Below are 13,088 nucleotides of genomic sequence, written 5' to 3'. Positions count from 1 at the left end.
ATGCCGTCTATCATTGACTCAAGTGTGGTTATGCAGCACATGACTATACATCTTTCCCAAGAGCTCCTAGAGAAAAATTCAGGGCAGGATTTTGGTTGGCCTCATTTCCTTGAGGCAGCGAGAACCCCCCTTGATGCAGAATTCTGGCCAGGCCTGGATCATGTGTCCACTCCTGGAGAAGGGAATTGGAAGAGTCAATCCTCCCGAACCATATACAGTGAACAGTATTTCTATGGGATGGTGTAGGGGAAGACTGCTCTCCAGTGAAAGGTTTGCTGGGAAGAAACAAATACAACAACATATGCCCACAACAAAGATGCCATAAACAAATATTAGGCTTTATAATTGGGACCAAAATATCTGATATAATTAGGACCAAGGCTATCTTTGTGAAATCTTTTATAGGTCTCAAGATAAATACCAGGCAGAAAGAAAGAAGAAATAGCAAGGGAAAAATTAAAATGGAATATTTGCTAGAGGAGATGTAGGATGAGTCAAGCACGTGATTTTCAAGATAAGAGACCTGACAGTGTTTTCATTCTTAGGAAAGTAGAGTTGAGAACACTGGAGAGAAAGAAAAAAATCAAGGAAAAGCAGGTCAAGGAAAAGAAAGAAGAAAGAACATAGGAAGAGGACTTTAGTCTTGAGGAGGGACATTCTATCTTTTGACACAGGAAGGAAAAGGGTTTGATGGATATGGATGTACTATATTTAAAGGACATCAATTGTTGAACAGAGTTTATTTTCACTTTGAAACACCTGTTTTATAGAAATGGTCTTAGTATTGTTTTATAGTGTAACTGCAGTATTTTCTTCTTGGTGTTACATGAAATAATGTTGTTTCTTAAAATCAATAGTCTCAGAGTTGATGAAATTTGGTAACTATGTAAGCAATCTAAAGGCTTTCATGCTGACAGGTTTTCTGAGCAAGGAGAGTAGGGGATGATGTGAGACAATTTGCTGATGGGGATAGGGTTGGGATTCGGATTAGGTCAGCACAGTCCCTGCTCTGGTGTGACCCTCAGCTCCACCAGTCACTGGTGGGATCTATAGTCAAGTTGCTTCACCTCTCTAAGTTTCAGTTTTCTCATCTATAAAATAACAGTACTTAACCTATATGTTTGAGGTGAAGATTAAATAAGATAAATATGTGGGAAAAACAACTTAGCCTATTGCCTGAACCATAGAAAACGTGAGCAAAGGTTGCTGCTTTTGCTGTTCTTATATTTGGTTTCAGTGAGATGTGAATATTTGGAACAGCTGCCTAGCAAATGAGAGAGGGAGCTGAGAACAATAGAAGGTGAACCCATTTGGGAGATGAAACAATGGACTACAGTGTCACAGTTGGCCCAGTGGCATGTGTTCCTCCAACAGCGTTGGGCTGATCAGGCGATCAGTGTAGGTACGACAATGGCAGGTTGTACCATCAGATGTTTGGCCGGGTAAGTACAGCAACATGCCAGCCATACCTCTGTTGCTGGGCCTTTGATCTTCCACTATCTTGCCAGGAACACTGTTTCCCTGTAATCGCATGGCTCACTCACCCCCTTACCTCCTGCAGATGCCCCTCAAATGTCACTTCTATAGGGATGCCTCCCTGGCCACCCCACCTAAAGTAGCTCTCTCCACCTCAGTCTGCTTGATACTTTCATGAGTGAACCATGGCCCCTAACATTAGGGTACATTTTAATTTGTCTATGTATTTATTGCATACCTTTCTGGCAAGTAAGGTGGCAGTGACTTAGCTTGGTTCAATGATCTATCATCAGTGCCTCGTCTAGAACAGACACACAAATGATTGGTAAATCAATACATGAAGAAATGAAAATAAAGGGTGAGAGGGCAATTCAGGTAATCATTCAAAGTGGAGGCTTCATTGGGATTTTATTCTGAGCAATGAGAAGCCATGCGGGATTTTAGGTAGAGTTACATGATTGGAATTTTGTTTTAAACAACAAAAATATAATTGTCTCCATTTTATAACTAAGAAAACGGAAGTTCAGAGGGTGAAGCTATTGATTCAAAAATCACAAAGCAGGCCAGGCATAGTGGCTTGTGCTTGTAATCCCAGGACTTCAGGAAGCCAAGGCAGAAAGACCGTTTGAGCTCAGGAGTTAGAGATCGGCCTGCACAGCATAATGAGACAGCATCCCTACTAACCGTCTCTACTGCCAATTAAAAAAAAAATTAGCTGGGCATAGTGGCACATGCCTCTAGTCCCTGCTACTTGGGAGGTTGAGGTGGGAGAATTGTTTGAGCCACGGAGGTCAAGGCTCCACAGCTACAGTGAACAATTATGTCACCACTGTATTCCAGCCTGGGTAACTGAGGGAGACCCTGTTTCAAAAAAAGAGAAAACCAGAATCACAAAGCAAGTGGCCATGCTGGAGCTGAAACTCAAGCAGCCTAAACTCATGCTCTTAGCCAACACACCCTGTCTCTCTAAAAGATATATGCAGCACCTTATATGCCAGGGCACCTCAAATGCCAAGAAAGCAACATGCCATCTCTGTGTGGGACCTATGCATGCCCAGCCAACAACACAAGCTATGTTCTATAGTAATTTTTTGTGAGTGTGTCTTTCTAGCTTAAAGAAACCCACTGCCCTTACCACTCCCTTCAACTCCAGTGTAATATAAATGAGTAAGAAGGGTATCATGAAGTATATCAGCCTTAGCCCCCAAGTCTAGAGGAATTCTTCCTTGAAATATCAGCCCCTGCCCCTCACACCCCTTGTGAAGGGAACTTCCCTATCCCTATCCCCTGATCTGTTGTGGTTGGGTTTGTTCCTTGTGATCCCAGCTACAGTCATGATGAACCCCAAGGGCAACCATTCCATTGGTTAGGCAGTGACGTATTACAATGGGTTCAGTAAGATTCTGCAACCCCCAGGACCTAGAAAATACTAAGAGATCTGCCTCTTAGCAGTGTTAACAGGAGCAAACATATAGGCAGAAAAGGCTAGCGAGTAGAGAGAGGAAAATGCAGCTAATAGCCAAGTGTGGCAGTGTTGGTCTAAGCTGGTGTTTCTTTGGTTCCTGAGCAGTTTCCAGAAGAAACGCACCTGTATTCTTACAATACCCCTGCTCTTTCTGAGGTAACGTAGAAACCTGACCAAGCCAAGCTAAAGCAAGTTCCCAGGTCACTCTGATATTTTCTTTTGTGTGTGTGTGTGTGTTTTTTTTTTTTTTTTGAGACAGAGTCTTGCTCTGTCACCCAGGCTGGAGCGTGGTCAGCTCACTGCAAACTCCACCTCCTGGGTTCAAGCTATTCTCATGCCTCAGCCTCTTGAGTAGCTGGGATTACAGGTGTGGGTCACCACACTCAGCTAATTTTTATATTTTTAGTAGAGACGGGGTTTTGCCATGTTGGCCAGACTGGTCTCAAACTTCTGGCCTCAAGAGATCCTCCCGCCTTGACCACCCAAAGTGCTGGGATTATAGGTGTGAGCCACTGCACCCAGCCAACTCTGATATTTTCAAACGGTACCTCCATCTGCTCCTCATGGTGGCTCACCAGTCTACCTGCCTCTACTATCTGCTATCCCTGTGACCATCTTCTCTGTGAGTGCTGGAAAGCCAGTCCCCTGTCTGAAGTCAAGTCCAATTTTCCTGACTTACATTGATGGGATTCCAATTGATGCCTCTCCCTTTTCTGATATGGGATACCATATTCTAACCATGAAAAGCATCTCACCAAGACCCTCTTTTTTTCTACCCAGGTATCTTCCTCTTATTTTTACCACAACTGCTAACCCAGTCTAGAACTAAGGATCCTAAAAATAATCCCAGCAAGTCAAAGCCACCTACTAATATTCAATTCAATTTGATAAGCTCAAAATAAGCATCTATTATGTGCTAAGAGCTGGGAACAACTGTGCTCAAGGGAGGTAATTTTTGACGAAGCCTCAACCTAGCCATAAATAAATAAATAAATAAATAAATAAATAAATAAATCCACAGCCTTGTAGTCTTACTTTGGTCTTGGAGTCCCAGTTCTGTTGTGTACAGAGAGTTCTGTTCCGAAAAACATGGAAAAGTAATGGTTTCTCTTTCCTGTGAGCTTAAGAACCTGAAGTTGGTAATTTGCTGGCCTACCAAACTCATGGAACATAATGCACGAAAAGCTGATTAAAACGAAAGCATGTCTTCTTGTCTCATGGACTGAATACTTCCATTAAGGTTTGAATGTCCTCTTTGTTCCTTTAAATGATGGCATGTGGCCAAGTCATTAACTTTCTGATAGCCTGTCCTCTTCCTTAGCAATCTGATCCACATCTACACTGGGTGACTCAAATTTCATGGCTGCCTTCATGGGAATGGGGAATGAACAAACATGTGGAGTGTTAAATCTGAAAGGACATTGCCTAAGATAAACGTAAGAGAAAAACTGAATAAAACAATGCTTTTTTGCCTGTTTTATATACAGTATCTCTGCAATCTTTTAGTTTTTCTAGTCTTATTTTAAAAAGTTAACAGGCTGGGTGTGGTGGCTCACACTTGTAATCCCAGAACTTTGGGAGGCCGAGGTGGGTGAATCACCTGAGGTCAGGAGTTTGAGACCAGCCTGGTCAACATGGTGAAACCCCACCTCTACTAAAAATACAAGAATTAGCTGGGCCTGGTGGTGTGCACCTGTAATCTCAGCTACTTGGGAGGCTGAGGCAGGAGAATTGCTTGAACCCAGGAGGCAGAGGTTGCAGTGAGCCGAGATATTACCACTGCATTCTAGCCTGGTGACAGAACAAGACTCCGTCTCAAAACAAAACAAAACAAACAAACAAACAAAAAACAGCAAAATTGACCTTATCTGTATGTTTATTTCTATAATTTGGGGGTATTGTGCAGAGCAGGGTCTTGCTCTGTTACCTGGGCTAGAGTGCAGCAGTGCAGTCATAGTTCACTCTAGCTGTGACCTCTTAGGCTCAAGCAATCCTCCTTCCTCAACCTGCGTGCCACCACACCAGCTAATTTTTTATTGCCAGTAGACATGTGGTCTTGCTACGTAGCCCAGGCTGGTCTTGAACCCCCGGCCTCAAGCAATCCTCCCGCATCAGCCTCCCAAAGTGCTGGGTTACAGGCATGAGCCACCACACCTGGCCAGTTCTATACATTTTGACACATGTATAAATTCATGTAACTTCCATCACAACCAAGATGCAGAACAGCTCAATCACCCCAGAAAACTCCCTCGTGTTATCCCTTTGCCATTCCATTCCTCTCCTACCCCTAATTCCTAACAGATCACAAATCGTTGATCTGTTATCTATCACTGTGGTTTTGTCTTTTAGAAATTTTCATATAAATGGAATCATGTAGCATGTAACCTTTTGAGACAGGCTCCTTTCACTCAGTGATATAGTTTGACTGTGTCCCTACCCAAATCTCATCTTGAATTGTAGTAATCCCCACATGCCAAGGGCAGGGCCAAGTGGAGATAATTGAATCTTGGGGGTGGATTCCCCCATACTGTCCTCAGGGTAGTGAATAAGTCTCACAAGATCTGATGGTTTGATAAGTGGGTGTTCCCCTGCACAAGTTCTCTTGCCTGTAACCGTGTAAGAAGTGACTTTGCTCCTCATTTGCCTTCTGCCATCATTGTGAAGCCTCCCCAGCCATGTGGAATGTGAGTCAATTAAATCTCTTTCCTTTATAAATTACCCAGTCTCAGGTATGTCTTTATTAGCAGCGTGAGAATAGCCTAATACACGCAGCTAGTGCCTTTGAGATTCACCCAAGTTGTTGCATGATTCAGTAGTTGGTTTCTTTATGTCATTGAATTGTATTTCATTATTTACATGTACCAAATGTATTCACCAGTTGAAAGAATTTGGGTTGTTTCATTTGTGGTAATTATTAATAGAGCTACTATATAAACGTTTCTCTATAAGGCGTTATTTTGTAAACTTACTTATTTCTCTATGCTAAATACCTAAGGGGTGAGATTGCTGGATATGGTGGTGGATATATGTTGAACTTCATTTAAAAGTTGACAAACTTTTTTCCAGAGTACCTGTATTATCTTACATTCTCACCAGAAAAGTTTGAGAGTTCCAGTGGCTCAGCATTCTTGCTACCACTTGGTATTTCAGGGTTTTTTTATTTTTTTATTTTAGCCTTAGTAGTAGGTGTGTAATTATGGCTTTAATTTGCATTTTCTAATGGCTAGTGATGTTGGACATTTTTTCATGGCTTTATTTACCATCTATACATCCTCTTTGGTAAAGTATCTATTGAAGGTTTTATCCATTTAAAAACTGGATTGTTTTCTTGTTGAAATTTAAGAATTCTTTATATATTCTGGATAAAAGTCTTTTGTTGGAAATGTGATTTGCATATATTTTATTCCATCTGTAGCTTTTATTTTCACACTCTTAACAATGTCTTTTGCAGTGCAAAAGTTTTTAATTCTGGTGAAATCCAACATGTCAATTTCTTCCTTTACGGATTGTGCTTTTGTTGTCATGACTAAAAACTCTTTCCTTAACCCAAAGTCATGAAGATTTTTATCCCATTTTCTTCTAAAAGTTTTACAGGTGTACATTTTATATTTATATCTGTGATCCACTGTTTTTTATCCTTTATACTGTTAATATGGTGAATTGCATTGACTGATATTTAACATTAGATCATGCATTCACAATATAAATTCCATTTGGTGTGGTATATTATTCTTTTTATATATTTTTGGATTTGAATGTATTGAGGATTTTTCATCCGTTGTCATGAGCAATATTGGTTTGTAGTTTTCTTATACTGTCTTTAGTTGTTATATCAGGTAATGCTGGCCCCTAAAATGAATTAAGTAGTATTTCTTCCTCTTCTCTTTTCTGAAGAGATTTTATAGAATTGGTGTTTTTTCTTCTTTACATGTTTTGGTAGCATTTACTAGTGAAACAGTCTACACCTGGAAATTTCCTTTTTTTGAAGGTTATTAATTAGGAATTAATTCCTTTAATAGTTATAGGGCTATTTAGGTTATCTATTTCATCTTGGGTAAGTGGTGGTAGTTTTATGGTTTTTTATGAATTGGCCTAGTTTTTCTAAGTTGCCAAATTTATATGTGTACAGTTGTTCAAAGTATTCTCTTATCCTTTTCATGTCTGTGGAGTCTAGTGATATCCCCTTTCAACCTGATAGTGGTGACTGGTGTCTTTTTTTTCAATCTGTATAATGGTATGTATTCACTATTTTGGTATGTATTTATATGTATTTCTGGTAAGTATTTAAACTGTATGTATTTACTTTTTTTTTAACTCTATCATTCTGGTTCTTTTACCTTCTTATTCTTTTTGTGAGACAGAGTGTCCCTCTTGTTGCCCGGGCTAGAGTGTAATGGCACAATCTCGGCTCACTGCAACCTCCACCTCCTGGGTTCAAGCGATTCTTCTGCCTCGGCCTACCGAGTAGCTGGTGTTACAGGCATGCGCCACCATGCCTGGCTAATTTTGTGATTTTAGTAGAGATGGGGTTTCTCCATGTGGTCAAGCTGGTCTCAAACTCCCGGCCTCAGATGATCCACCTGCCTCTGCCTCCCAAAGTACTGGGATTACAGGCATGAGCCACCGTACCCGGCCCATTCTGGCTCTTTTAAATATGTGTCTGTGTTCTGGTTCTTTAAATATACATACTTTAGGCCGGGCACGGTAGCTCACCCCTGTAATCCCAGCACTTTGGGAGGCCGAGGCGGGTGAATCACGAGGTCAGGAGATCGAGACCATCCTGGCTAACATGGTGAAACCCCGTCTCTACCAAAAATACAAAAGTTTAGCCGGGTGTTGTGGCAGGTACCTGTAGTCCCAGCTGCTTGGGAGGCTGAGGCAGGAGAATAGCATGAACCTGGGAGGTGGAGCTTGCAGTGAGCCAAGATCGCATCACTGCCCTCCAGCCTGGGTGACAGAGCAAGACTCTGTCTCAAAAAAAAAAAAAAATATATATATATATATATATATATATATATATACACACACACACACACACACACACACACACACACTTTAAAGAACCAGCCATTGGTTTCACTGGCTTTTCTACTGTTTTTCTTTTCTATTGTTTTGTGTTCATGGATTGTGCTCTTATATTTATTTATTTATTTTTTCCTTTGGGATTATTTTAATCTTCTTTTCCCTAATTTCTTGAATTGAAAATTTAGATGATTGATTTGAAATTCTCCTCTAAGCACTGCTTTAGTTGAGTCTTATAATTTCAATGCATCTACTTAACTTTTCAAAATTTACTTAGAATCCATATTTTACTACATGGACTGTAGAAACCTTACCACCATGCAGATTTATTTTCCCTTCCTGCTTTGTGTTGTAGTTGTCTTATTGATTATGTTTATATACATTGAAAACTCTAGCAGACAATGTTTTAATTTTTGCTTTCAACCATCAAGCGTATATTAAAATATTCATAAAAGAAGAATAACCTATTTTCCAAGATATTTGCCATGTCTGTTGCTCTTCCTTCTGCATCACAATTTCCTTCTAGGATCATTTCACTTCTGTCTGAAGAACCCCTTTCAGTTCTTTTAAGATATGACTGCTATCAGTGAATTATCCTAGGTTTTTTTTATATGAGAGTGGTGTTTTGTTTTTGTTTTTGTTTTTTACAAGATGGAGTCTTGCTCTGTCTCCCAGAGCTGGAGTGCAATGGTGTGATCTTGGCTCACTGCAACCTCTGCCTCCTGAGTTCAAGTAATTCTCCTGCCTCAGCCTCCCGAGTAGCTAGGATTACAGGCGCATGCCACCATGCCTGGCTAATTTTTGTATTTTTAGTAGAGACAGGGTTTCACCATGTTGGCCAGGCTGGTCTCGTACTCCTGATCTCAAAATCACCTGCCTCAGCCTCCAAAAGTGCTGGGATTACAGGCGTGAGCCACTGCGCTCAGCCTCTCTCTGTTATTCAAATACAACAATTTCTATTGATCTGTCTCCAAGTACACTTTTTTCTTTGTTGATTTTTTTCTGCTATTGAGCCTATCCAGTGAGTTATATTTAAGTTATATTTTTCAGTTCTAACATTTCAAACCTTCTTTAAATCTTCTATTTCTTTGCTGAGGCATTCTGTTATTCCACCTATGTAAGAGTTTATTTCCTTACTCGGTGGAACATTTTTACAATAGCTCTGCTAGCAAGTCTTTGTCAGCCAGACTAAGTGAGTCATGATCTTCCTGGTTCTTTGCATGCTGCACACTTGTGGATTGTATTCTAGACGTTTTGAATGATATGTTATAAGATGTGGAGTCTTGTTTAACTCCTACAAAGAATGTCTATATTTTTGTTTTAGCAGGTAATTGACACAACGGGTTCAGCTCATAAGTTCTGACCAGCCATTTGTGGGTTAAGATTCCAATGCCAGTCTGGTTTCTAAAGCCTTTGTAGTCCTTTTCAAGTCTGTCTCATGTATGTGCTGTCCCAGTCTCAAGCCAAAGATCTGGGCAGTGGACAGTCTTTTGGTTCAGTTCTTTATGCCTATGTTGGGTAGCATCAGATCTGTGCCTTTCCAAATCAAGGGTGAGCCCAAGAGCTCATAAACAATTTTAAGGGCTATAATCCTGAACTCCTTTCTCTCTGTGATCTCCTTATACCCCCTGGTGTCCTGGGGCTCTCACCTTTTTCTGTGGTCAGAAATCTGGACTTCTGGTGGCCTTACTCTGTTGTGCACTTTCTGAAACTGTCCCCACATCTCAGATCAAGTGATGAGGGAACACGGAGGTAGAAAAAGCCACAGGAGTTTATCTTACCCTCTCTGGGCCACAGCTCCTCCAACTGGAGAGGAATGTTCCTCTTTCTCAGTTTTGATTCCCGTGTGCTCCTGTTATTGCTACCGCTGCAGTAATTAGTAGGGTCTAACATAAATGAAAGACTGGAGGAAAGGGAAAAAATTTAAAATAATTGTTTTTATCTCCTAGTGCTAGGCATTCCTTTCCCACTCTACGAGCTGTAATTGGAGGATCCCTCCTGAGCTCTCTCTGTGTCTTAGTATCTATGTTGGGTTTCAGGCAGTCTTGTGTTCATTTCAAAGGAAACTGGAGGGGGAAAAAATGACACACTCACCATTTTGGTCTTCATCTCCAATCTGCCTGCTGTTCTTTACTTTTCAGAGTCCTCAGATGCTCCACTTATTCTGCCCAGGTTTTTTAGCCGCATTCAGTGGGAGGAACAGGGTGGTGTGAGTACACTTACTCCATTGTACCTGGAATCAGAACCCCTTCAATATTTTTTGAAAACTCCAAGAGGCAAGAAAATAATAAAGTTTCTTATTCTAAATTTCCTGCCTAACTGCATGTTTAGACCTATTAATGCTGGGAAGAGGAAAAATGTAAGTGCGGGTGGATGAGGTGGGACTATCATCTAGTCATGTGAAACATTTTAAAGCCAAAAAAAGGAAAGAATGTCTTTTAAGCTTTACTTTTACAGGCTTCTGTTTTACCCAGTACCATCTGTGGGAAAGGAAATAAGAATTGAAAGGCAAAAATTAAAATAAGTCTTGGAATCAGTAAAGGACTAAAGAAAGTTTTACTGGGCAAGTTAGTATGGATTCAGGAAAGAAGGAAATGCACTATACTTACTGAGGTTTTTTTGTACCATCTCCAAGCCAGAGCTTGCCAGGAATTTCCCTTTTTCCATTCACCCTGCTCATAAGCCCACCACAAAGAGCAAGACTTGGGTTTGCCTTAGCCTACGCTTGAGACAGAAATAAACCTTTTACCTCCTAACAGAGGACTGAGCTGTGAGACTCTGAAAGCTTTACTTATTGCTTACCTTCTTTTTGTTTTTTTCCTTTTATAGCCTTATGTATTCTGAATTTCCTTACCTTTTGGTCACACAAATACAAGTTTTGGTTCTTGTATTTCCATGTAGTCCATGGAGTTAGGTCACAATAGAGATCAACCTCCACACAATGCGCCACTGTGTTAGCTGGTTTCATTCTGAACCAATTAATTCTGGTGTGCGTGTGTGCATGTGTGCGTGTGTGTGTGTACTTTGGGAAATTGTAAAAGTCAGAGTTTAATCAAGGATATAAGATCCTGAATTAGGAGTCTCCCGATAAGCTAGTTTTTCTCCAAAGCCTTTCCTACAAGTGTCTTTAAAATAAGCTCCCATCCTGTTACTGGTGTAGTCACAAACACCATTTCCTCCAATCTTCAAGGGCTAGGGGTGAGAAAAGGATTGCTGGGTACAATTTATAAGATAAAAATACAAGTTATTCATCCCAGATCAGAAACTAAATTTACTTAGAAGCTTATGTTGTTTGCCCAGAGATGACTGTCATGGAAAACACCATGGAACCTCTGCTAAAATGATGGTTGTTCTTCACCCAAAGCACTGTCTCTCCTCTCAGAGCCTGGCAGGAAATAGAATTATGGGAAGTAAACTGCTATCAGCCTAACAGTCTAACCTAGAGCAACCAGATTGCAGGCTTTTGTGGGTTTGGGATCACGTGTTCTTTACTTTTACTTATGCTGAATAATAATCCTTCCACATGGTGGGAAATCCACATGATTTTTAACTAAGTGGTATCTGGACCAGACCTGAGAGAGTGGATTCATTCATAAACCAACCTTTACCAACTTTCCTGCTAGTGGCAAGGCTTTGTTCTATATCTATATATTGGGGATGGAAGAACAAAATAAATCCCTGTCTCAGAGAGACTGCCTTTTAGTGGGAGAATCAGAGGATAACCAACCAACCAAATAAATATAATACAATGGCAGGTGGTAATAAGTGGTTTAAAGAGAAAGATAAGTGGAAGAGACTAGTGTAGGCTGAGGCCAAACAATGATTACTAGTGATCAACAGTGGTCGTAGGCTTCTCTGAAGAGGTGTATTTAAACTGAAGCTTCAGTAAAGAGAGACAATAAGCTATTCAAAGGGGAGATGATCTAGACTAAGAGAACAGCAAGGCCAAAGGCTCTGAGGAAGGAAGGATAGATGTTCAAGGACACACATACACACACACACACACAATTCAGATAGAATTGATTAGGAAGGAAAAACAGATGATTTGCATGGAGTAGCCAGCTGGCTTCCAGTTCAGTTTCAGGTAGGATCACCTTGATATATCTGGTCCTCAATATTCCTGGAGGGCTCAAGAAGGGGAAAGACCCTAAATGTGTTTCATAAATCAGGTCTCTCTAATAAAGGCTCAAGTCTCAAGAGATTTTGGCTTATTCCCACAGTCCTGAAATAATTCATTCAACAATTTGTAATAATTAGGAAGCTCTTACCATGTGCCAGATACTGTGCAATTAATCATTATCATGGCTTGGCATAGAAACTGGAAAATATCCTTGGACTTATTTTCCTGGGAAGTAATTATTACAGTGGCAAGTGGTGTTAAGTCAACTAGTCCTGTTGCAGACTTGAAATACTCTGGATGGAACTGGCTGTTCTTTCTTTCTATATTATTGGGTGCTTCTCTTGGAGTGCTCCAGGCCTTAGTCCTTGGTTCTTGTCTCTATTATATACTCTCTTCTGTGTTATCTAGTCTTATAAATATAATCTCTATGGCTATTGATGTGAAATTTACATTTGTATTCACACATTTATCCTAAACTCTAAACTCTTTTACTTAACTCCCTACTTGTCCTCTCTATTAGACTATCTGATACACATTTCAAACCTAATGTGCCCAACACTGAATTTCTAATCTTCCTCTCCAATCCTCCTCTGCCCACAGTCTCCCTGATCTGAAGCTGAGTCAATGACAGCTTCATCCTTGTTCAGGATCAAAACCTCAAAATCAAGTGTGACTTTTCTCTTTCCTCAAATCTCATATCCAGTCCTCTAACAAATCCTGTTGGCTCAATGTTCAAAATATACTCAAACTCTGACCATTATTTACATGTCCACTGCTATCAGTCTAGTCCAAGCTACCATCATTTTTCACCTGGATTATTTCTCCTCTGCAGCCTCTTCTCAAAACAGCTGCAAGATACTTTCAAAATTTGTCAGCTCATGCCACTCTCTGGCCCAATTCCTGCAATGGTGTCCCATTTCATTGAAAGTGAAAAATGGAAATCTTGCAGCAGCCTGGAATTCTCCTTCCCCACATTGATTCCCGGGCTTCACATCAACTCCTTTT

The 13,088-nt window shown here is 40.5% G+C and overlaps 1 long non-coding RNA gene across 2 annotated transcripts in view; it reads right to left on the bottom strand.

Moving 5' to 3' along the window:
* LOC126930957 (uncharacterized) overlaps window positions 1–13,088 on the bottom strand; it is a 59,674-nt gene that overhangs the window by 22,734 nt on the left and 23,852 nt on the right. For both annotated transcript variants that reach the window (XR_007717729.1, XR_007717727.1), the window contains one exon: window positions 10,058–10,196. This is a non-coding gene — a long non-coding RNA (uncharacterized LOC126930957). The remainder of the gene's footprint in view (window positions 1–10,057; window positions 10,197–13,088) is intronic.

The sequence above is a fragment of the Macaca thibetana genome, chromosome 11 (genome assembly GCF_024542745.1).
Source record: "Macaca thibetana thibetana isolate TM-01 chromosome 11, ASM2454274v1, whole genome shotgun sequence".
Taxonomy (NCBI): domain Eukaryota; kingdom Metazoa; phylum Chordata; class Mammalia; order Primates; family Cercopithecidae; genus Macaca; species Macaca thibetana.
Note: the sequence above shows the minus strand (reverse complement) of the source record. Positions and strands in the feature narration are given on the sequence as shown.